Source organism: Zonotrichia albicollis, chromosome 4 (assembly GCF_047830755.1).
Source record: "Zonotrichia albicollis isolate bZonAlb1 chromosome 4, bZonAlb1.hap1, whole genome shotgun sequence".
NCBI classification, from domain to species: domain Eukaryota; kingdom Metazoa; phylum Chordata; class Aves; order Passeriformes; family Passerellidae; genus Zonotrichia; species Zonotrichia albicollis.
This window is the reverse complement of record NC_133822.1, coordinates 52,458,996-52,484,578: the sequence shown is the minus strand read 5'-3', so window position 1 is coordinate 52,484,578 and position 25,583 is coordinate 52,458,996.

Here is a 25,583-nt window from a genome sequence, read left to right as displayed (position 1 = left end):
GTTGCAAAAGCTCCAGACATTGACTGTAGCTCGATTGTTCCTGTTCTCATTCTGGAATTTTTTTCTTCTCTTGCTTAATGGAGGATGGAAGGCTTAATTATTTGAATTAAATTTTATATTCAAGCCTGATATAATTTTATCACTGTCACAGGAGCTCCAGCTAATGTTTAAAGGACTTGTTATAGCCTTATTATGTAGTGAATTTTGAAACACATCTATATTTGCACACATCCATCTCCTTTGAAGAATAGGAATGCTGCAGCCCTTCCTGCTCACAGTTTATTCATTGTTACAAAAATTAGTAGTTTGGCATGTCAATTTATATTTTCTCTTTAGAATGAGAAATATAAAGATCCAAGATTGTGGTCTGAAACTATGTCATAAGACCGTCTGCTATTTGATAGCAATTCATTAATGCTTGGTCTCATACCTCCTTAGCTACTACTTGTCTGGCTCAGAACCCATTCCCAGCTACATGACAAGTGACTGCTAGTTCCAATACATATTCCTCTTTCAAACAGAGTAAGATTGCTTGGAGAAACATCATTCTTTCAACTACCAACACTCCTGCTTGATTAAAAAGATGGAAATGTTAGGCGTCATAACAGGTTTCCTGTCACTTTTGAGTTTTGTCTCCTTTAGCCTGAAATCTAGCTCTATTTTTGACCTCTGCTGCATATCTGCTGCCACTACCAGCTCTGGATTTTGGCAGCCCTTTTTCACACTTAATGACAGTACAGTGATCTTCTCCTCATCTGCTGTGATAACTGCTTTATGGAATCCAGGAAAAGTTCTTCATCATTGAATTTTTCACTGGCTTCCTTTGCTGCATGTAATGATTTATTTCTCCTGGACTGAATGACAAAATGGCTGTGCAGCACTCAGCTTTAGCTGTTTTTTCAAATCTTGGAGTGTAGCTCCATTATATTAATTTTCCTACCCTGTAGGATCAGGAGGGCTCTTTCTTTCAGAATTCTATCACTATTCCTCTCCATTCCTGCTGTGCCTTTTCTCTATATTCTCTGATCAGTTGATACATAGTCCATGACTCAATGATTACCTTACACCATTTCCTAGCACTTCATTTTCATATATATCAGAAATATTTTTTGTAAGAAAACAACTGAAGGAATAAAAAGAATGATCAGACAAGCTGGCACTGCTGGACAACATTAGAGTTTCAACAGATTTCAAAATAAAATGTACTGTTGTGAAATTTTGTGACAATATTATAATTATTGACAAAGCCATGTTAGTCTTTACTAAAGCTCAAGATGATTGTGAGAAATGAACTCTCTGTTTTGTACTCAGCAGCAGAGTTTGCTGAGTACGCTGCTCCTGAGGAGTGTCACGCATCGGCAGGAGCTGCATGGAGAGCACAGCGAGGCACCCACACCTCTCAAGCACACCTGATCAGAGCTCCCCTGCCCCAACGATGCTGCCAACATTGATGAGAATTTGCAAGACACTACAAAAACCAGATTTTAGGAAATCCAAACACTTACATATTCTAACTTTGTGTCCAAAAAGATTACAGCAAATATAAAGTAGGTCTGTATTTATTAGACAATACGGTCTAATGAATGAATTGACATATGAGGTTATTGCATTGTTATTTTAAAGAGTTAAGAAGAAAATTGCTACATATCCACATAGTATTCATTAATGGAATATAGATTTTTTCATTAATTTGTTTAGGAAAAATGAATATTATTTATCATCTAAATATTCTAAAGCTAAAATTAGATGGTAAATTCTTAAAAGCTTTTATTTTGGGCAGTTAGTTGTGACTACCTAGAAATAGAAGGCAAAATTTATTACACTAGTTATATAAATCAGAGATTTATAAGTTCTGAACATCTTAATATTCATATTTCTTTCCCAGAGTTTTTAAGGCCTAATATCATAAGTATCTGAAAAATTACTTTTTGCTTATGTAGATGGTAAGGTCTGTTCCCCAGGGATCTAAAACTGAATTATTCAGTGCTCTCTGACAACATTCAAGACAAATTAAATAAAATCAAAATGAATCCCGATGACTTTCCCCTTATATTCACACTTTAAAATAATAAGCCCTGACAAAAAGAGCATTATCATCTCATATGGCCCAATTAGGGAAACTAAAGGCTTGAGGCTGTATTATTTGCTATGGCAATTTCATATTGAACTATATTGGAATGATCTGCCAGAAGTCTGGCTATATTCCCAGCCTTAAAATTTATGCACAGGGATTTGTAGCCTGAGATGAAAAAAGGACTTCACTAGGGGGGGAAAAAAAAAGGTGTTTCAGAAATAGTTAATAGCAATATTGTGGAGGTGAGTTGTCACATTTAGCACACAGAATAATAGGACACACAATGTGCCCTATTTTCTTACAAGTTTAGTGACAGATCTGGTATGAGGTAGCCCAGACTTTTCCAAGGTGACAGCTAGCCAGCAATCACCTGGGATTAAACTAGAAATATTTTTGGTTTACCTATCTCTGTTCTGGTGCTATTTATAATCCTTTTTCAAAATCTTTATCTGCACTAGAACTTTATCCAATTCAGTACTTACAAAAAATTTCAAATTTTACATGGGATAAGTACAAAAGAACTATTTACTGTTTCAAATCTTGTCTACAGAAAGATATCTGTTACTGGCATTAATTGATCAAAACACAGTACTATGAGGCTTTGTCAACAACATATTTGTGTTCATAACACTTAATCACATACTTGAATGTCAAGTCTTTTGATTGGTCTAATGTTTTATAAATATTTATCAATAGAAATCATAAGGTAAGGGACACATAGCTTTCTCTTTTTATACTTTAGACAATTTGAGTGATACAGCCAACTGTTGGTCATTTTTTGAAATATTTTTTCCATACCTTTTAATCATAGAAGAAAAAGATATGAACATTTGCTCGTGTCACTCTGTTCACATACTTAACCATTTGTAGCAAAGTGCAAATATAACTTTAGTTTTAGAGAATTTGCAATGAAGAAGTGAATCTACCCTGGCACTATAAAACCCTGTCACATAAATATCAGACATTCTCATAATGTAGTGTGTAACAAATGAATGCTAAAAATCAGACAGAAAACCTGAAACAATGAAATGCACATGATGTTGGCTTAGATATTATACTTAAAAGGGTAAAAGAAATTTGCCTTTAATAATAATTCTTTTTTTCTTACGTGTTTATATCTTAAAACCTTCAACTTGGCGAACGCTGACAGCAAATTCTATCATTTGTCACTTACCCTGATACAGCATCTTCATGATATTAAGTGCCATATAAAATCACAAGTACACTTTCCTCCTCAGAGTCTACAACATAGAAAGGCAAAACAAAGACGAAGGGTGAATGTCGCAGACATCTTTTATGAAAAATCCTTTCCTTAGGATTTTTCCTCCTGAGAAGCTGAAAGGCCTCAGGAACAAAATGCAAACAATGGTTGTCTGCTGCTGTGGAATGCAACAGGGCGATCTTTGATTGGCCCATCTTGGATGTTCGTAATTAGTGGCCAATCACAGCCCAGCTGGCTCGGACAGAGAGCTGAGCCACAAACCCTTGTTATTCATTCCTTCCTATTCTATTCTTAGCTAGCCTTCTGATGAAACCTTTTCTTCTATTCTTTTAGTATAGTTTAATGTAATATATATCATAAAATAATAAATCAGGCCTTCTGAAACCTGGGGTCAGATCCTCTTCTCTTCCCTCATCCAAGAACCCCTGTGAGCAATGTCACAGGTGAAAATAAAGGATGCATCTCAAAATAACACTAAATAACACTAAATGTGCTCCATTTCATCTCTAACATATATGATTACAGAGGCTATAATTATTCCAGAATTCTAAGTTGCAACAAACTAATACAACAAACTGCCACTATGGAAATAAACTTGTCAGTATTGGGACTATATTGTCAGTATGAAACTAAAGTTTCTTAACTCAAAACTTTATCTGCAATAATTTTATCTGCAATAAGGAATCCAGTAGGTTAATATGAATTTTTCATTCTGTGATTTGTGATTTGTGTTTTGTGTTTTGCGCTTGCTAAAAATCTAAAATGGAGACAAGTCACAAATTTCTCTTGGTAGAATCAATTTATGACATTTTGTATCTCATATCATAACTCCAACACTGAGAGCAGTAAAAGACAGCTGTTTAAGGAACTGTAGCAATCTGATATGAAGAAACAATTAAAATAAATATTTAATTAGTTTGTGTTAAAATATTTTATTACATCAAATTAAAATAGTATTATAAAGGACAGCTCCTCAAGGACAGCTCAATGTTAATAAAAAAATATATATGCCTAATGGCATTTTTTTATTTTTTCAGGACATATATTACAGGAAAAAATTATTTCCCAATGTACATAGAAATCAAGAAAAACCAATTTACAGATTGTTCTTTAGATTATCTGAATCACTGTGAAGACAAAAATAGAAATCATGAGTAATTCCTCCTTCACTATTATATATTAACAGTTTAATTCCCTATTAGTTTTATACAGAGTTCTTTGACTATTAACTGTAGCACTAAGAGTAATGTTGGTAATAGCACCACCAGAAATGGCAACCTTCTAGTCCTGTTCACATGCCAAGATTTTAATGGTTTATACTTTATATACACAATGTCAGATGGCTCTTGTGCTTTAAATCTTCATGTGCTATACAGTCCTATGTCAATTGGTCTATAAGAAACCAGATCTTCTCCAGGCTGATCATACTTAATATGTAAATAATATTACAAACACACCTTCTGTATGTATTTAAGAATTCATTGTGTTTTAGAATGCACTTCTGTTATACTGCTCTAACTTGGGAATGTGCTGAGGAGAATATCACAAGATAGTCCCTCCACCCACCATGCAACACTGGCGTGCCACTAATTAAACATCATTCCATGTAGTACAAACTCTAGAGTCATACCTCATGCCCTGAAAAACAGACACACCTTGCCAAGATTTGGCTTAGTAAGTGATTTGCATACAAAATCATAGCAGTAAACTCTGAATTTGGCCATTGCAAGCAATGAAATAAATTGACGGGTGAACCCCTGTCAGAGTTGATATATTTAAAAAATGCGTGGCCAAAATCTACATAAGACATTCTAAACACCCTAAAGATCCCAAAAACCAGAAGACAGAGTAAGCGGAGAAGGCTGGTTGGAATACTAATTTAATGAAAAAAAAATTAAAATTGCTTTAAAATAATCATCTCACAGATGGCCTGTAGCTGTCTCCATCATCTTATGAGATCCATAAAGGGCAACCTTTGTTTAATAGCAGCATCTGACATTTATTGCTATGCCTCAGATAGACAGTGTCCCTTTCAATTTATGAAGTCATAAGAGCACCATATCTCTTTTTGGGAAAACAATGTATGGTAACTGAGTTTGTTTTTCAAATATCAGAAAAATGTTCAAGCCACATCCAAGTAGCTGCACAGCAACTGTCACACAGGATTTTTATGTAATAAAAATATTTTTTGGTATAACATATCTGAATTTGACAAGAACAAAGTACTCTCTGCAAAATAAATCCAAATGATAGAAGAATATAATCAAAGTTTTTATAAAGGCAAAAGCCCAGTTGCTGTATTGATTCTACTGGTGCTTTTTAGAGTCAGTTGTATCTAAGCTATGGAACTCCAGATGGACTCTCATCAGAAAGTTCTTTATATGGGTTTCCATCAGAGAATTTTTTCAAAGCAATATTTCATCTTGTGTTTCAATACAATTTTGAAAGTTCTATGCATTCAAAAGTTATATGGAGGCTTACAACTGCCTTAAAAGTCATAGGATTTTATAAAATAGTAATATTTCCATTTGATTTATTCTATGATTTCTGCATTCTAAGCATTTATTGAAATATTGTTTTCAATATTTCCAGGAAGGAATCTTTTCTCCAAATTAATCTATATTTTAAGATGTCTAAATAGTCCTTCTTACATTAAATTATTAAGAACCAGCAATACTGAATGGACAGCAGCACCTGTTGAACCTCCAGCGGGGCATTAAATCTTGCACAGAAATGTTAGTAAACCTGGTCTTGATCCTGCCATGAATGTCACAGAGGAGGAATGTTATGGAGTCCTAAATGTGAATGTGATCACAGAAGGCCCCACCCTGTATATCACACTAGGTGCTCTTCAGCAGCAGTCCTTGCTCTGCCCAGCTTCTGCCTTCAGGCACCCCTGCTGCTACAGGCCTGCAAGAGGCTCCTGGCAGCCTCACTCTTCTCAGCAAGTTACTCTACATTATGTTAATAAGTTTATTTAATTTTATGAAATAGGGATTGTTTTACGTTGTCTCTTTCACAGCACCATCCCTTTCCCAGCCCACACTTTAGCTGATTGTGTAGGTTTAAGGTTACCTCCTTGATAACATTGTACTAGGAATGTGAAGTGTCAAGTATTCCAGCTTAGAATTTTTGTCCTCCGTTCTGGTCTTCTAATGAGGTCTTGAAGATTAAATCACTGTGAATAAATACTAAGTCCTTTTTCCCTCTAGTTTTGTTTCTCCAGAATTCAGAAAGAAACTGAAATTAGAATAAATCATTTTTCGACAACAATTTCAAATTGTGCAATGTCTCATTTTAGGGTGATGCTCATCAGCTTCAGCAAGATCAGCACTGTAATAGGAATATTGCCTTTAGAGAACCTTTGCTGCGAGCAGAGAGGGCACCAGCCTTTACCCATTCAAGTCTGATAGACACTATCATTGTTTTTTCTTCTTTAAGCAATGCACAGAGATGAGTACAGCATGAAGTGCCTCTGGGCATTGTGAGATTACTGCATGCAGAAAATGCAAAAATTCACATGGGCACAGACAGGCACCAAAGCACCATAGAGCTGAGATGATTGGGTTCACTTCTGTGTATACTTCATATCAAGTATCTGTATGCATTTTTGACTAATGTTTTATTCTAATCTAGGTCTTTTAAATCAATCATAAAACTAGGTGAAGATAGAATGCTATATTTTAAACAGAACTAAATTAGGAATGTAACTTGAGCTTAGTGACTAACTCCCAAAATACAAGTTCAAGAACAGAAAATATCACCTCATTTTATCTGATATTAATAAATATAGAGAATGTTTTCATGTTTTTCACTCCATAGGAGTTGAAGGCCTCAGAATATACTTAGCATACTTATCACTTCTGCAGATCATATTTATGGATATAGGCAGCATAGCTGTTTATCTTCTGATTCTTTCCAAACTCACCATAATTCTTTCTGGCGTATATATGCCAATATTACCAGACTGAACAACCAGCTGTCTCAAAACTCCTTTAGGAAATCTCTATGATATCTCTACACCTGTTCATTGTAACTCTGGTTACATGTAACACCCTCCATGCATGGGAGAGACTGCACAAGCACCTCAGTGATTTGCTTTTGTTTGCTGTTAATCTCATGTTTCATCCCTTCCATTTGTTTTCATACCTCCTCCTACCTCCTCATGGCCTTAACCAACCAATGATTTGAATGAGGCCAAATGTATTTCTTGGAAACATCTTTCAAATTTTTTCATCCTTTCTGCCTCCTCTTTCTTTCAGCTTCTTTCAGCCTCAGACATATTGCCTTGGAATACAACTTTCTAAAATACCCTGATATCTTGGTTATGTATCCTTAGTAGGGCATTCATGACTGCAAAAATATCCACTGTTTGTATTAGATATGAAAATGGTTAACAAATCAAATTAAAAAGGGCTGCTGTCAAGCTTTGGTGAGATTCACAGTATATTTACACTCTTATAGCCTGAATAACTTAAAAGCATATGAACCAGAGGTTTTGCTTGTTTGCTTTTCTTCTTTACAGTTTTTTTTTTTTTGTCCAGATGCTAACCTGAAGACAGAGGAAAAAGGCTGTGATATGAACATGTATTGTAACAGGCAACAGTCTGAAGACGCTCATCTTATACTGTGTGACTGCAACATCTTAAGCAATGAGAAAAGATGAAAAAACTTCAAAAAAAGACCAATAAACTATATATTAAATTTACATTTAATGTATGGATTAGTATTTAGCATTTCAGTTAAAATTTTAAAAATGCATCAGCAGAAGTGTGGATCCAAAACATTACCCTCTTGCCTGCCTAACATGCACACTTGTACACACCAGAGTCCTGGCCAGTCTGGATGCTGGATTCCAGGCATGTGATTTTTTAAGAAAGAAACAGCTCTGTCATTATAGAGTGTTTCCTTCCCTTCTTCCTTGAAAAGGTCAGTAATGACAGGTCGTCCTCCAATTGCATAGTCTATTTCCCCTCTTGACCTTTTCAGAGGCAGAATCCATGCAAAACTTCTGAAATACCATGTAAGCTTGAAGAAAGGGTTAGAACAGGTTTGGAAGAAAGTGTTGGTTATCAGAGTCTTTCAAGTGAAACATCATTGTGAGACAAAGGCTATTATAAAAACCTTTTCAATGAAGTTTACTCTTTTTTAATCCACAATGGATTTCCTTTTAAACATTTAAGTCAAATTCTCAATACATGTAAATCATCAAAGAAACAGAAGCAATATTTATTTCAATTTTCCTTTTTTTTATATCTAATTATTTTGTATAAGTACACATTTTCAACATTGTTTTCAAATGAATGTTAACGAAAGGAGAGGAAGCAATATCACCTCAACAGGAAGGAAATGGCATAATCAGCATACGGTTTAACTTTTACACAAGCAGTGTAATGATAGAGTACAAAATAAAAAGTATTAATTCAGTATGGGAGGGGAGTCCTTAAGTAACTCTAAACTTTGTCCAAAGGCAGGTAGTTGTCCTGAGAATATTTACAAATAATAAAAAGGTCAGAAGTATGAAGAGAGAACTTAATGTTTGCCCCATTTCTTAGGTATTCCTCAGTAGAGAAGCCAGAAAACAAGGTTCAGGTGAAAAGGAAAGGAATCAAGACGTAATGTAAGGTTGTTACATAGACACAGAGAACCCAACCTGTATTATTATGCACATCACTAGGCACTACAAGCCTTCACATGGCTTATAAAGGCAAATATTCTTTTTTTTCCCTCTTGTACACAAGGAAAGAATAAGGAGCCCTGATTTCCTGCTTAACTCCCACCCTTTTTATTAATTACAGAGTGATTTTTTTTTTCTGGGTGGCAGGGGTTGAGAGGGAAATATTCCTATTTTGTAAAGGGATAATAGAATTTAAATCAGGTTCAGTGGAGAATATCACCTGCTCAATAATGTCACCTATTTTGGCAAAGGCATCTAGCTATTAACATCCCAGACAAGATGTAATTTGTCTGATGGACTTACTTCTTTTTTTCATAAACTGGAAGGTACATGTTTGGCTAACAATATACAGATGAACTTTATAAAAATATAATTAAAATTAATGTCATTGAATTAGGAAAAAAATTCTAATTTAACTGGCAGTGGATGCAACAGAACTATCTAAATGTCAGCAACTGTTCAGAGCAACATCAGTGCATCAAAACTACATATAAAATGATTTCAATATGTAAGCAAAACTAGTGAGATTGTAGACACACCTAAAGGCAAGGTAGGAATGAGAAAGGCATTGATGAAAAGCTGCATTGTATTTTTTAAAAATTTCGTATTCCCAAAAAATAAAACAATGAAATGAAATAATGAGAACATGAAGACAGGCAGATGTAAAGAAAATTATTATTTTGTTTCTTCATCCCCAGTTAAGGTATAAAGGAGACAAACATGAACTCATCAGTCATTTAGAACGTTTACCACATGCTGCCAAAAGCTTCTTATTTCCACCACTGACAACATTTATTTAATTGACACATAGGCCTATAACTTGTCAAAATCTTCAACTCATGTCTCAGAAGACTTCTGGCATAGGAGCTAGTGGGACTGTTTGACAAAGCTGTAAACCAGCTCAGAAGGGGGAAAGGGACAAAACCAGGCTCACCAGTGATGAACAAAGTGACACTGTGCCAAAACTTGAGGTAACAAGTGCTAACAGGATCCCTCAATATATTTCAGTAGGTAGTGGCTATAAAGTACCACATCTGAAATGTTTTTACATTAATGCTAACCACATGAGGAAAGAACAAGAGGAGCCTGAGGCTTTGGTCAAGTCCCAGAGATCTGACATCAGTGGTATAAATGAAACCTGGTTGGATGATGACTTGTGACTGGAGTGCCCTGATGGATGGTTATATGCTCTCCGGGAGGTTAGGGAGGGGAGAAGAGAGGGGGAGGTGGCATTCTGAGTAATAGAGGGATGTATGGAGCTCACAGATTGTATGGAGCTCACAGCTGACCATGGCACAGTTGACAGCCTCCAGATAAAGAATCAAGGGGGAAAAAAAATAATGCTGATGTTATCGTCAGGGAATAGACCTCCTAGCCAGGATGACACTGATGAATGATTCTTTGAGGGATTAAGGGATGCTTCCCAGTCAACTGCCCTTGTCCTTACAGTAGACCTGCCAGAAAAATTAACTGAGGGCATCATACAGCTGGTGCAACACAGGACAAAAGATTCCTAAGAAACCTGGATAACTTTATGGAACAAGTCCTAAGGAAGCTCACTTGGAAAGATTCCTGCTTTGATCTACTTATCAACAGAGGGATTTCATGAGAGAAATGGAGACTGGTGTTTATCTTGACCCCAGTGACCATGAAGCAATCAAGTTTAAAATCTCTGTTAGCCAGAAGAAGAGCACCAGCAAAACCTCATCTCTGGACATGAGGACAGCAGGCTTCAGGCTGCTCAGGGAATCAGTGAGTGAGTGAGGTCCTCTGGGAAAATGTTTTTGCATGTGCTGAGGTCCAGCAGTGCTGGTCACCACTTAAACATCACCTCCCAAGGACACAGAAGCAGGCAATTCCGAAATATCAGAAGCCACACAGGTGAGGCAGAAGGCCAGCTTGGAAGAGCAGGATTCTTCTCTTGGAAAAAGGAAAAAGAGAAAGGTGTATGTTCAGTGAAAACAAAGTCAGGTGACATGGGAAGAATGCAGAGATGCTGCTTGCCACTGTAGGGACAAAGGTCGTGCAGCCAAGGCTCAATTGGAGTTGAAGCTGGCCAAAATTGTAAAAAGACTTTTTTCAAATATATTAATGGCAATGGGCAGTTGGGCTGTTACAGAGGCCACCTGACTGTGTAGAATGAGAATGGTCGCCTCATAAGCAGAACTGTCATTCTCTGATGTGTTGTCAGCTCCATAATAGGAGAGTTGTCTCTTAATGAGGTATCCCTGGGTGAGTCTGAGACTCTTACTGTAACTTGAATCTATTTCTTCATATTGACAAAAAAAGACTACTCCAAAAGTTCAAACATAAAAATTTCAGGTGCCTTCATTCAGGTAAATAACTCCCATTGTAATTAATCTTGTTCATGTTTGAAATGGGCCAAAGTACCCAGATCAGACAAGCTGCTGTCTCTTACCTTTCTGGAGGGGGAGTCACATGAGCAGTGAGTGGTCTGAGTTCGGTCCCTCAGGGAGAGACCTCAAGGATCAAACCCAAGACAATACACTACTTTTCAGCAGAAAAAGGGCTTGTCAGGCTATTTGAATTCTATATTATATGGATATTAAAAAGGCTTTTATATTACAGAGACCTCACGACTTTTTGAAACAGTAGGTTTATCCTTCTTTTTAGTACAAAGGAAATACAAAGAACTTCTATTTATTTTTGTGCAGTTGTTTTTCATTATTTAGCATAGTTTGCATCATGGAGCTTGATAGTCTGAATATAAATAAGAAGTAAAATCACCAGATATGTGCCAACACTTATCATATGAAAGTTTATTGCATACATTTATAACCTTCCAATTGTCTCTTCTAAGGAGACAATGCATACTGACTCAGATTATACTCATTTGTATTCTATAAATTTCTAAAGTATTTTATCTAATTCTTTTTGCAATAAAATACTTATAGGTATATTTTTCATTGTTTAGGAATGGTCTTCCATAATTTGGTGCTCCCACCAAAACTACACTAGCACTTGCTTCTCCCTCCCATCCCAGCTGGAAGCACAAAAGGCAAAGATCACAGGTTGAGACAAGAACAATTTACTGGAAATGGCAAAGAGATAAGAAAATGAACAGCAGTAGAAACAATAGTAATAAAAAAAAGCATACAAATTAAGGCTGGTTTACATGCAAAATGCTCACCAAGCCTGGTACAATAAAAAGCATTAAGGACCCTCTGCCTTCCAAGCATTCCTCTGACCAGAAAAGGATCACCCTTTTTTGTCAGGAGTCCCTTTTCCCCACCCCAGCAATGACATAAAATGATATTGAATATCGCAATGTCTAGGCCATGACCCCTCCCCCAAACTTGGCCAGAACCAGGATATTAATACAATACTAGTTTATTATATAATTTAATAACTTTACTGCACTGAGATTTCTTCATTTATTCTACTATTGATAGCTATATAATTATTCTCTGCATGTCATTTATTCAGCTTTTGTGACAGATCAGGAAGTAAGGGTATATAGGGATAAATGGCAATACTGAGGGAAATCTGAAAGTGATAAATTCCTCTTACATAGATCTCTTAACCATAATTAAATACTCAGACCGTCTACCAGTTTCTCTGTATCATGAGTTCTATACAGCTCAAAAATTTACCTCACATACTCCAATAATAAATATTTTTGTTTTTCTTTTCAGCATTGATGACATTTTGTGCTACATGAAAAAGCTTGTTGAGAAACAATACTGTAACAGTTTGTATAGCAAAAAACAAACAAAAAACCAAAGTTTTGCTTTCAATTAGCAACTAGAATTTTTAGTTGGCTTTCCTGTCTTTACAGTCCCTGATATATTTAGTTTTATCTGTTAGTGGCAACCGTGCTGTGCTTGTAATCAGGCAGGACTCAGAACCACTTGGGTGAAAGAGAGAAAATATGAGAACCCTGAAGGCAGTGGTGGTGTGGCCACAGCACAGTGTTCTCCCTTTCTGAAGGGTAACAAAACATTGCTCCACAGATGCAGAGGGTACTGCAGTGGGACTCTGCATCTGTCAGTATTCACTTCTCATTTCATGCTAGAATTAGTTTAGAAAAAAAATAACAAGGCATAAGGCAAGACAGCTAATTTTACAAGCCTGTGCTAGGTATTATTTTCTTTTTTGGTTGTTTGGTTGATAAAACACTAATACTTAGATTCCACAGTGTCTCAGAGAAGACATAGAGGTTATAAGGAAAGGGCTATTCCAAAAAGTAGTTTAATAATTAAACATTAGTTACAGTTTAAGTCCCATCTCATGGAATAGATTTGAAAAGTTTTCATAAAATTTCAAATAAATATATATCATCAGAAAAATGCCACAGAATACTTGTTTTCTGAGATGACAACCCTCCCCCCCCCAAAAAAGACATTTTTGACATATTTTATTAAAATAGGTACCACATTGGAAGAAAATATTCTTAATTAATACAATAAGTAGAATACTGTCATTCATGTGCAATCAAAACATGGAAAATGCTCATTTGACACCTCATTTTATTTTGAATGAAATTATTTGCTATTAGAAGTATTAGGCAGAAGATTAGGACATTTTATAGTGGCTATAAGTCCTTGCCAATTTTACATGGCAGGGTGAATGAGGGGATAAAATCTACCAGGCTTATCAGCATTGTGGAAAATGTTTGCAAAAATTTAACCTCCTGTTACAGACAGACAATTAAAGTTTGCCATTGGTCTATGCATATAGTCACACATAGTCATTGTTTACAGTTCTCTCTTGTTTTCACTATTTCAAAAACTAATTTATATTTACGTGACATGCTCTTTCCACTTCCTCGCAGCCAGAATAAACACTAAAGAAAACCTACAAGAGCCAGAAAGGCAAACTTACTGAGTGACCCTTCAGTCTGAGAGCTGGATTTGTTTCAAAATCACAGTTCTGAAAGAAAAACCAAGTTGATAAAGGCTAACCCTCTTCTGTGTCCCAGAACTCTTTATTTCTGATGCATGGAGAAAAAGAGACCTTTACAGATTGTGCTAGACTCCTGCCCAGGAGAGGCAGATAGTGTCTCAGAGAAGCAGCAAACACCTCATCCTCCCTCTCACAGCTAAGTTGCCAAGATTTTAGTGGGCAGGGCACCAGGCTGTTTCCTCACTTGCACCCTCTGAATCACATTCTGAAGGACAATTAATTCTTTCCTTTGCCAGGGGCAGCCAAAGACTGCAAAGGGGAGCCCATTCCCTGTGCCAGGCGGTGGGGCTGCCAGGTGGGAGGGGAGATGGGGAGGGATAAGTTTACTCTGGAGAGACCCAACTTTCCCATGGCCCAATGCCATCACCAATGCCCAAATGCCAGAGAATCCCAGAGCATCTTCATTCCTTCGGTACTACCAAATCCATTCTGTCACTCCCCTCACCAGCTGGGCATAAAAATATAAGGAAAGGCTGGTTGGTCGAGATAAAGACATGGAGAAATTCCTTATCAACTACCATCAAATGAAAAACAGACTCAGCTTGGAGAAGTTAGTTTATTTTGTTAATAATCAAATCAGAGCAGGATAATTAGAAATAAACTTCAATCTCAAAAAATCATGGAAGCATTACTCAAAAATAACCCTTTTTCTCTCTTTTTCTTCCTTTCTTCCTCTCTTTCTGTCACATTTTTACTCTTTCTCTCCTTTCCCTCTCTCCCTTTCTTTTGTTTTTTTCTCCTTCCTTTCGGTCTTTCCATCTGTCCTTCTATCTCCACTTCCAGAAAAATGGAGATTGCACCAAAGGATTCAGGAATTTAGCACAGGGGTACAAGGAAAAAAAATCAAGTCATGGTAACTTTCTCTCTCTCTCTTACAAATTATACATTATAATTTGGTTTTACATCACAGGGCCAGATAATATGTGATTGCTTTACATATGATTTTACAAAAGCAATACTATAAGATAAACATGTACAATACAAATGTCAGCATATCTATAACCTAGATAGTGATATATGAAATAAATCAACATAATATTCTTTTATATGTTCAGCATGGGAGAAATTTTCTACCCAATTGAGATATTTGAGACTGATAGAGTAAAATGTTTTGAGACATCATTTAATAAAAATACATATGAAATTCAGAAGAGGTGTGGCTTCAGAAAACTTAGTTATCTGGGTTCTTTTTAATTAAAGGTACAAAACTAACTGTCTTTGGCTCAAACCTAGCACAAATATATAGGCAGAACTAGATTTACCATGTAAGGAAAATGTGATTTAACAGTGAAAAGAGTAGATTAAAGGAAACTTCAGTTCTCACAGGAGACAGGAAAATGATAACCTGAGGAAAGACTGCAGTTTACTCTGGAAGATGTATGGTATGTCAGTTTATCACTGTAAATCAAGAGAGACTGGAGGGTGGTTTTGTGCAGAAATAACTATTTGCTATTGAAACTTGAGAAAGAACTGGAATGCCAGTAAAACTATTGATTTATGTTCTGCAGCCTTCACACTACTAAAAAGATGACTTCTTTTCATAGAGAAAATACTAAACTTCTCTTTTAAAGCCATGGAAGGGGAAGGGCTGTGCTCTTTGATTCACCTTGGCAGTTAGGTATCTATCCCCAAGCTCCCATTCTGCCCAGTCAACTCGGCAGAGTTTCTTCAGCTCAAGAGGCCTTTAAAGACAGTTTAGGAACTTGGCAAAGCACATGGAGATGAAGTGCATAGAGACCAAGAATGATAGAGTGGACAAGGCTCCTAACATAATTTCATTGACTTTATATAGATTGCCTCTAAAAGTAATTATAGAGTGACCTTTGGCAGTCTTGGGCTAAGCAGCAGGTACCAAGCTTGTAAAATCATAAGAAAACTATGGGAAAACCTCATGGCAGTGGCACTGAAACAAACGATTAAAATTGAATTGCTTCATTACTAGTTTTAGTCTCACACTCAGAATATGACATAAACAGAACTGAAGAGATTTCCATGACAGTAGCTAAGCATTACGTTTCAGAACAAGGTCCCATTTTTAGCTACACACTAATTTCTGCCTCTAAAGGATGAGAGGAATACTTGTACATGTGAACTGTATAACTTCATAATTTGTGTTGTCTTCTCCTGAGAGTCTAAAATCCATAGACTGAAACACTGCCCAATTCATATAAAGTCCTAAAGTTTTCACAGCCCAATGAAGAATGTGTCTACAGCATAAGGGTTCCTGTACACCACGCTGTCTTAATTTCACTGTGCTGGTTTTGCACAGGGCTAAGAAACATTTTCATCTGGTCTATTTTTTTATGGTATTTCAAGAGGTAGAAATCTCTAGGAGGAATGAAAATGTATGAACAATTTAGCAAAGTATTCAATTAATATCTAGAGATTTGTTTCACTCAAATCAAAAGGCTATTAAAAATTTAGTGCACGCTTAAGCACTTTTGCTTAAATGGGACAGAAAGTAAGCTTATACCTTGGAGATAAGCTCTGAGACACTTTGATTCCTTAACTAACATATTTGGAGCAGCAGGATATTTAAGAAGTGGCAAGCTTATTTAACTTTCTTTTGGAAACAAGAAAAACACACTGCTTACTATTTGGTAACATTTTTTAAACTAATTTTATCTCTGCATTCACAGAAAATTTACAAGTGGTACTGAGGGACCAGTGATTGCCCCAGTAATTATTGATCTATTACTGTTCAAATATAAATCAGGTTGTTTGAGAAAGTGTAAGATAGGAAGAAATAATATTTGTTAGATAATCTTTAACAGGCTTACTAAAAGACTGCATATCTATCCATTCTTATTGCAAATACACTTATCCTTACCCAAACTTTTAATACAAGATGTAGCATTTTAATAATTCCAGTAGCTGCATATTCTGGTTGATTATGAATGAGTGTCTGACCTCAGATAAAAATTAAAAAATAATGTTCATACTTTAAAATAAAACAGCCATTAGTGTCTCATTGCTCTTTATTTAAGGCTCAGTTTAGTTAAAATTTACTTGCTCTATTTATTTCTATGCAAAGTATAAAATAAAATCACAATTTAATGCATTGATGTAGTTATATCACAATGGGTGGCAAGCAGCTTGTGGAGATTAAATAACGTGCTTTATGCAGCAAGGCTTAGTTTAATTTGTTTGACAGCTGAGTTTTTGTACTTGTAATTGCAAATATTGCAAGTGGAGTTAACAATGTGCTGCAGTCCATGTATATGAGACTCAAAATCGATGTGAAGTGTCAAGTCCTGAGTATTCTGAAAATCATGTTGGCTTTTTTTAATCTTCATAAATAAGATTACATTTGGATGCCGTAATTAGGAGTTAACGTTACAGAAACAATCACATGCACTTCCTTGAATGGATTCTTGTTTCATTTCGACAATTTGTATTACTATGGATTTGTGCCCAATTTTAAGCCTGCATGATCTAGTCCCAATAAAAACTTTATTATGGATCTCTTTAAAATAAGCAAAAAAAAATTATTAATTGAATCATGCAGAAAGTCACTGTAGAGGTAGTCTTCCTTAGAAGACTTAAAAGACAATTTTTTTTAATTATTGCAGCTTTTTTAGAAACAAATCTTAGGCTATAGGCAAACAATTGCCAATGGCTGAGCTTTCAGTGGGATAAATAAGGGATAGAGTGAACCACACGATGATTCTCACATCAGCAAGAACTTAATAATTTATTCCCATAGGAAGCTACTTCAGAGAGAATCCCAGACACAAATTTACAGGCAGCGAGTATGTATACTGAGGATCCTGGGGAAAAAAAAAAAAAAAGGCAGTAAGCTAAAGTGACAGTGGGGACACACAATGGGAAACACATGAGCAGCTGTTCAGTAGAAAGATACGAAACTTCCAAGAAGCAGAAGCTACAAACTTGAGCTGCATTTTGTAGGCGCTGCAGAAGTTTCCATTAAGAAGCTGATCATTAAAAACTTGCTCCTTTTTTCAGCTTCCTATTCTTATAAAACGTATATTTCTTGAAGGTCCCTGCTTGAAAATCACCAATCAATTAAGGAAGGCAGAGAGGGATTTAGTTATTCCTTTAAAAATTACCAGTGTAAAGGAACAAACATTGTTTTATTTAATGGAAAAAAAGCAGCTGCAGGGAATATCAATATATAGTGCCCCATTCAGAGGTTAGATAGCATGTAGCTTTAGCTTTTTGTGTTAGTCATAGCATCTGACATCCCTACTGTCTTTTCAGTTCAATAGGTATAAAGAAGATATTAGGAACGTGTCTTTCCACATCAGCATAGCACTAGTGATAGGAACAGTCAGCTCTAAATGTTTTGCTTGTTGCCTGAGCCCAGATATACCCCTGCTGAGAAGAATTTGTGATTTTATTTTTGCAGTATTAGATGAGTAGATATGGTTCATTCACTGTGAAAGCTACAAATATTGTAAGGCACAAAATACAGAACATGAACGGGGAAGATTCTTCAATGGCAAAGCAAAGAAAGGAAAAAGAATTCAGCAATTAGGTCATTGGTGGAAGTTAGGAAAACATAGCTGAATTCCTTCCTTTACATGTTCAAAAGTAGTCTTGCAGATACTTAGCAACTCTCTACAGACTCTCAAGAATAAATTTTTCTTTAGGGATAATGTTGATTCGTTACAAGGGTAGTATAGCTGACCAGTTTAAATCAGTTATCATATTTTATGCCTTAGAGGCCAAATGAGATGAATACCTGTAAGGATTTAAGGACTTCCACAATAAGGTATGAAATTTCAGTACAAGTAAGAGTAAACTTGGGAGGGTAAGCAATGTATATAAGCCTGAAAACAGATACCTAAAAATGGATGCAATTCTTCAATGTAGGCTATCCAAAATGCTTTAACTCTTCTCAGGCTGCTGGGAGAACACAAGATTAAAAAGAGTAGTTAGTGATCATAGAAAGATCTCTTTAATTATCCTGTGGAGCAATATTTGTAACAATAATGAAAGAAAAAAAGCTTTTGGGTTTTTAGATAGCTCAGTCAGCTCTCAGTAAGCAGTATCCCTCAAAAACAAGTGTCAGAAATCCTGAAGAGATTTTGTTCCCCTAAGACTTCAAGAACATAGTTGAAGATCCTTTTTGAGTTATTTTGTACTGCCATGTTCAAGGGCCTGTGACTTAATAAATAGACTGCTATAGGGGGCTGTACTTACAAAAGATCTGTCTGCAGTAAAATTCTGGGATTATGCTAAGAAAACAATAGATTCTGTACTTGTCTGTGCTAAATCATAACACAAGTATTTTGTTTTAATTAGTCTTTCTCTCTTGCTGCTGGAATTTTACAGATTGCCATGGTGAATGAGCTGCAAAAAACACTCTGAGGGCAAAGCTTTCATTTTTGTTTAGAATTTTCTACTCAAGTTAAGAATAAGCCTTGAGACGGAAGCTTACTACAAAGAGACAGAGAAGGGATATAGCAGATGAGAAACTTTTTGGGGTTGCTTTATTTTAATTAAACACTTGCTAATTTGCTGCTTTTTTTTTTCCTTTTTTTTTTTTTTTTGCTTGAAGGTTCAATACAAAAGCCTGGAATCTCCCCTGATTGCAAAGTTCAATATTTTTAGCTTTTCTGTGCCTTTAACATAATTGTCAGTTCCTTCTTTGTCATGTTGAAGACAAGGCAGAGTCCAAGAGTATTCTCACAAAGTGAAAGCATCCGTCTCACTTTTAAAAACATTTTTACAAGCAGACTGCAAACAATTTGCCAGGGCAGCCACCAGTTTCGGGTGGCTCCAGCAGGCTCCTCCAGCTCTGGAGCCTTTGGCTAGTGTAGATGCCCAGCCCCAGCTGGGTACAGCCCTTCAGATGCTGTGAGACTGTGCTGTGCCTGGAGTTTTCCAGTCTTGTAGGACTCCTGACAGATGCCTGATACCTTCAGCACCCTTGCATTGCCCAAGGGACAATATAAATGCTACCACATCAACATAAGCTAGAGCAAGGTGGCTGCAGAGTGAGATTGTAGCTCTATCATCCTCTATCAAAATCCTGCCTCAATGGTGATTTGAACTGTAAAATTAGCAGAGCAAAATGGATTAACAGCTTCTACACCAAGAAAATATTAGGAAGAATAAGTTATAGAATTGTTATTTCTATATCAGCATGACAGAAAGTCCTTGAACTCGTGTGCTTTTTACTTTTCTGTACTTCCAAATACAGCCTATTAAATATCAATCTATCTATAGAAGAAATTGTTTTTCTGGAAATTAAATGAAATTATAGTTAACCTGTGAAGCATTAAAAAATACCAATTAGTCACTTTTTTATCTTCACTAGGAAACAAGAAAAAAAACTTCATGGATTCTTATCTCCTAAAAATTGTGATTTCTGCAGCAACTTATCTTCTAATTCATTGTTATGAACAGCAGATATCTCAAAGTTAGGCATCTAGTCTAAGAAAGGCATCTAATTTTTTATATAACACGCCTTAGTTATTAATCATCTTACGACAATCCTTTTGTTCTTTTTTATTCAGTTTGACATTAAACTTCTTTCTACTCTTATTCACCTTACAGAGTCAACACCTCTGCCTGTATGCTGATTCTATCCTCAGTGTGCTTACTCCCTGCATTACACTAATGTCACATTATTCTGACATGGTGACCTGTTAATGCAAGGATTCAATCTTCCTTTCTTAGAAAAGAAAGTGTTCCTAAATGGTCTTTTAAATGAGAAAAGAAAAGTGCACCACAGACATTTACAAGACTTTGAAAGGAAGTTGACAAGGACAATAATTTATAAATGTAGGTGTAAATCTTTTTCTTGTGTAGCACCACATTTACAAATAGCAACTTGAAGGACCCCTAGATTGTATTCAGGCTTGTGAGAATATTAGTCCTGGAAGGCAAAACAGCCAGGAGCTAGAGAATTTTCAATGGGGGAAAAAAATTACTGAAGTCACTCTGAAAAATGCAAAACTTATATGAACTATTTTTCTAGACAGAAAGTGCTTCCCAAGGGCTGCCATGGGACACTGGCAGCCAAGAGAATGATGAATATGAAAATGTTCATGCTCCACCTGCCTCCCTTTAGCAGCCAGACCTTGCAGTTTGGCTTTGGACTGTGGATGAGCAGGATGTGATTAGTGACCACCTTAATAGTTAACTATTGAGATATTGGTGACTGTGGCTTGCTGCTTGCTCTCACTTTTTTCATTCTACAAAATGCTTTAAAGATCCTGGGTATGTACATCCTATAGCTCATACTTCACTTTATAAAGTAAAGTCTTTCTAAAAAGTCTTTTTATGGGAAATAATTTGGTATCACTGAGAGGAGGAGAAAGAATTAAACTTTCAATTAAAGCCTCAATCAAACTTTACTGTTTTTGAAGTCATCTAAATTGATTCCTTTATAGTACAGGGCTTTGATGCCATTTTAAATAACTTCATAGGAGAGTGAATTTGAAAAAAGAATCATGTTCAGTGCAGCTGAATGCACCTAAGGCATTAGCTGCACTGAGTAAGGATATTCAATGGGTTTTAACAGGCCAGAAACCTTAGACTGACTTCCAAGTATCTGTACTTTTTAAAAACTCTCTTGTAATTTTAGAAAGCTGTGGTTTCCAGTTAGATCACATTATATTACACTGGCTTATGTTATTAAGTACAGCCAATGGGTGACAATTCAGCAATTTACCTGTGTGTTTCTCAACACTGAAAAATTCATTAAGCAGTTAAACAATGCCATAATCTACACATATTAAAACATACAGAATTTGCCATCATTAGGAGCCCAGATGCAAATTATTGAAATCTATGGGAGGAATTTCCATATTTCAGAGGACTGTGAAAGAGAAGTCACAACATTTTGATGTTTTCCTGCCAGAACAGGAAAACTGCACAATATCTTTCTTTTTGGTGAAAAAGCCTTCAAAGTTCAGAAATAAATCTTCTTCATCCCCCCTGTCTTTGAAGGGGTGACCACTTTGCTGGGACTTTACTCTCTGTCCATTGATTTTCAGGGGCTGCTTGGATAGCAGCAAACAATAACACAGACACTTCTCCAAATGGTAGGGAAATGTCCTCCTCCCCATAATTTCTGAAGCTAATCTTCTCCTCTTTGAATTCTGTTAATACCTCAAGACTCTCTTCTAGGCCTGTTTACCATCTGTCCTGAGAGCTGTCTAATGCAAGCAGGAAAAAAATGTATCTAGCAATCTTTTGTTAAAGGAGGCGTGGGAGATGATGTTGAGAAGCTATTTTTCTGCAGGGCCTGGCAAGGCAAGCTGCTTAAATGAGACTTGAGGAGGAGGAGGACTTCAAATGATGTTGGTGAGCAGGAATATGCTCAATTGAAATTACAGTATTTGTAGCTTTTTCTCCCACTGTATTTAGGTACAGCAGAATTCCCCTGATGATTTAAAAAAAAAAAAAATCACATCAAAACCCCAAAAATTAGAGAACAAGCCTAGATTATCTAGATTATTGTTAGTCTTTTACAGCTCTTTTAAGTGTCCACAGTGAGGACAAGTGTTTAGCATGTCAAAATTATTATCAAAGAACCTACAAGTGCACCAAGGAAATCCCTATTAATATTATATTTCATATAGAGCTTTATATCCAGAAAACCTAGTGCAACAATATTCATCAGAAGCTCTGAGTCAAGACAAATTTATGAAAAAAAATTAGTGAAAATCCAAAGTATTTTTTTCCAGCAAGCCAAAATATTCTTTAAAAGCAAGATTTACTAGTGTAAATGTTTTAAATACAGCGTGTTTGGTTGAAAAATCCAGCGAAAAATAATTTCAGCTAAGTACATCTGAATTAAAAGAAATCTCTATCTAAAGTGAAGCGAATTATAAAGAAAAAGAATCACAGGTTTATCATAGAAAGCATTTTCCAAACATGTTTCTTAACTTCATAAATAAATATGACAAAAGAGAGGCTGTTTTACAAAAATGTTGAATTACAGCATTTTAATCTTTCTCCAAGAAAACTTGATTAAAAAAAAAAAAAAAAGCCTGACCTTTATTCTAGGAGATTTCAAATGAATTAATACAAAAACTATCATTTGGCCCTCATTTGCACACACAGCTGCTACTAGAGAAATGAATTGCAGCATAGAACTTTATATTTATTGGCATTTGAGCTCTCTAGCAATAAAAAGTGCTGCTTGGAACAGAAATGCAGAATAACTCAATAAATCATAATTTAAATTATTTTATGAGTTGATACTGCCCTAGAAATGTCCACTTCATTGAAAGTCATGGGATATTATTTAATTGGTTAAAGGAAAATGCTAATGACACCAAGGGTGAGGGTTCAACCCCCATCTGGGCCGTTCACTAAAGACTTGGACTTGATGGTCTATGTGTTTTCCTCCCAACTCAGAATATTCTGTCATTATGGTGAGAGACTTGAAATGTAGAGTAAGAAGCTGTATAACAGTATTCTATTCTATGGTAGAAAGTGAATTAATTCAGGAGGTGTAGCCAAGTACATTGATCTTTGCTGCCAACCAGAAATAAAATGTCATGTGCAGAAACTTTGTCATTTCTCTTCCAATGTACTGCATGTTCTGTGGTGGTGTCTTTTAGATTTTACAAGGGAAATCCTTGGTGATCTCTGTAAGAATTTGGATTGTTATAGATCTCTCCAGTCCTTCATTATGATGAATTTCTATTTTTCTCTTGCATGATGACATTCCATGAGAGGAACATGGCAGTAATCTCTCTTTGGACTGAAAATATTTTCTGTTTATATGATAGAAGGCTCAATCCTGCAAACATACAGAATTCCACTCAGCATCATCAGGACTCCCAAAAACACTGGAATTGAAAAAGGTGTCTTAAATTTCATAATATAATCTATTTTCCACTCATATAATATGGTTTCATAATATAATGTTTTCCACTCATCCAGAATCTGCTGAGGTTTCCTAGAAATATAAGTTTCCACTTAAAAGTGCGTGCTAAAAACATATTAAAGAATGCATGTCAGTTATGGCTGTAATAACAACAGTACATTGGGAGGCTCCACCCACACTTATCCAGCTTCCTGCAAAAACCTGCTGCAGGTGAAAAAGGTTAAGGATAACATAGAAGGTGATATGGAAAATAATAATACTTACTGGGTGGAATTCAGTCCACCTAGCTTCAGCTATGTATGCCAGGCTAGTACCTAATATCATCTGAATGAACAAAACGTGTTTAAAGCACATTGAATCACCCTCTGAAGTTATTTTCTTTCTTAAACATATTTTCTTTATCAAACATAGAACTTCTATCAATAGTTTTCAATAAATAGCTAACTTCTGGAGGACAGGATACTAAATTTTCCATTTCATCTATTAAAAAGAAATTTTAAAAATCACCTCAGGCATGTGTTAATGCCTTCCACTGACCTGGAAGTCATAAATAAATATTCCCTGTTATTTCCTTGCACTGACAAACAGCCAGACAGACTTGCAAATTTCATCATAAGAACCTGGTCCTAATCCTTATTATCGTCCTTTTTTATAGTCTGACACAGAGGAATTTCCACCCACTTGCTGTAGCAATCAGCAACTTAGCAACCAAACCTTGCAAGGGTGCAATCTTATGAAACTGTATTCTGCTTTTGTGTGTGCAGGTATATCTGAGCATCTGCCTCCCTCCTACATATGTATGCTCAAAAACTTTAAAATCTTTCAATCTACTAAAATCAGAATTTCAAATATATTAAATTTCATTAAATTATTTGAAAATGTGTGTTTCTTATTAGCATGTGCACTGATGAATAGGTTGCTGTCTGAGCTCATTTTATATGAAATATAAAAGTAAACTTGGGAAAGGTGCAATCAAGGCAAATACCCTTAAGAAACAGAGATAGTGGTTTCAGACTGGATGGGACAGGTTCCCAGCTAAAGAGGACAAGACTAAAATATTTCCCAAAATTCTGTTTCACAGGAAATTTGCCAATTGAATTAATGATTTGCCAGTAACATCATTATTATATTTCTGAAGTTCTCCATAGCATGTGGTCAGCAAAGGTACTTGAGATAAAATGGATAATGGGTCCTAACAGCACAATCAGTGTAACTGTTGGCAACTGCAGCGTCATCTTATTCATTCAAGTGGAAGAAATAAAGCACAGGAAAGGATGAAGGAACCAGTAAATTTAGACACTTGAGACTATTTTGGGATGGGCTTTCTAATCACACACCAAACCTGCTATTTGTGCAATCAGAATCCCAAGAGAAAGACAAAGAGAAGCAGTGCAAGTGGTAAAATTATATTTGTCTTTCAGCTATGCCATGTAAACATTCTCTTTCATTATTTCAATATAGGGAAAAATTAATAAAATTAAATTCAAGACACCCACAGCAATTCTGTAATAAAATAAAATAAATCCAGAGGGAATCCCATTCAGCTTGCAACCATTTTACAAGCCAAGGAGGACAAATTTGTTCAGTCTACCATTTAATGCAGATTATTCCTCAAGTCCTGATGTGGAGGTAATGATCCAAAATGAAGTCCTAACAGTACTTATAGATTTGGTCCTACTGTAGATTTCTATGCACTGCTTTATGTGTTCCTAAGAGAAATCTCCTATAATATTTTGTATAATTCAAAGTCAGAAAGATTCCTATAGAATCATTTAAATAAGGTCTAGATTTCAACAGCACGTTTTCTATGACTCTTTGTTTTCTATAAAAGCTAATGATATTTAATTTTACTGCTACAGAAACACCTGAA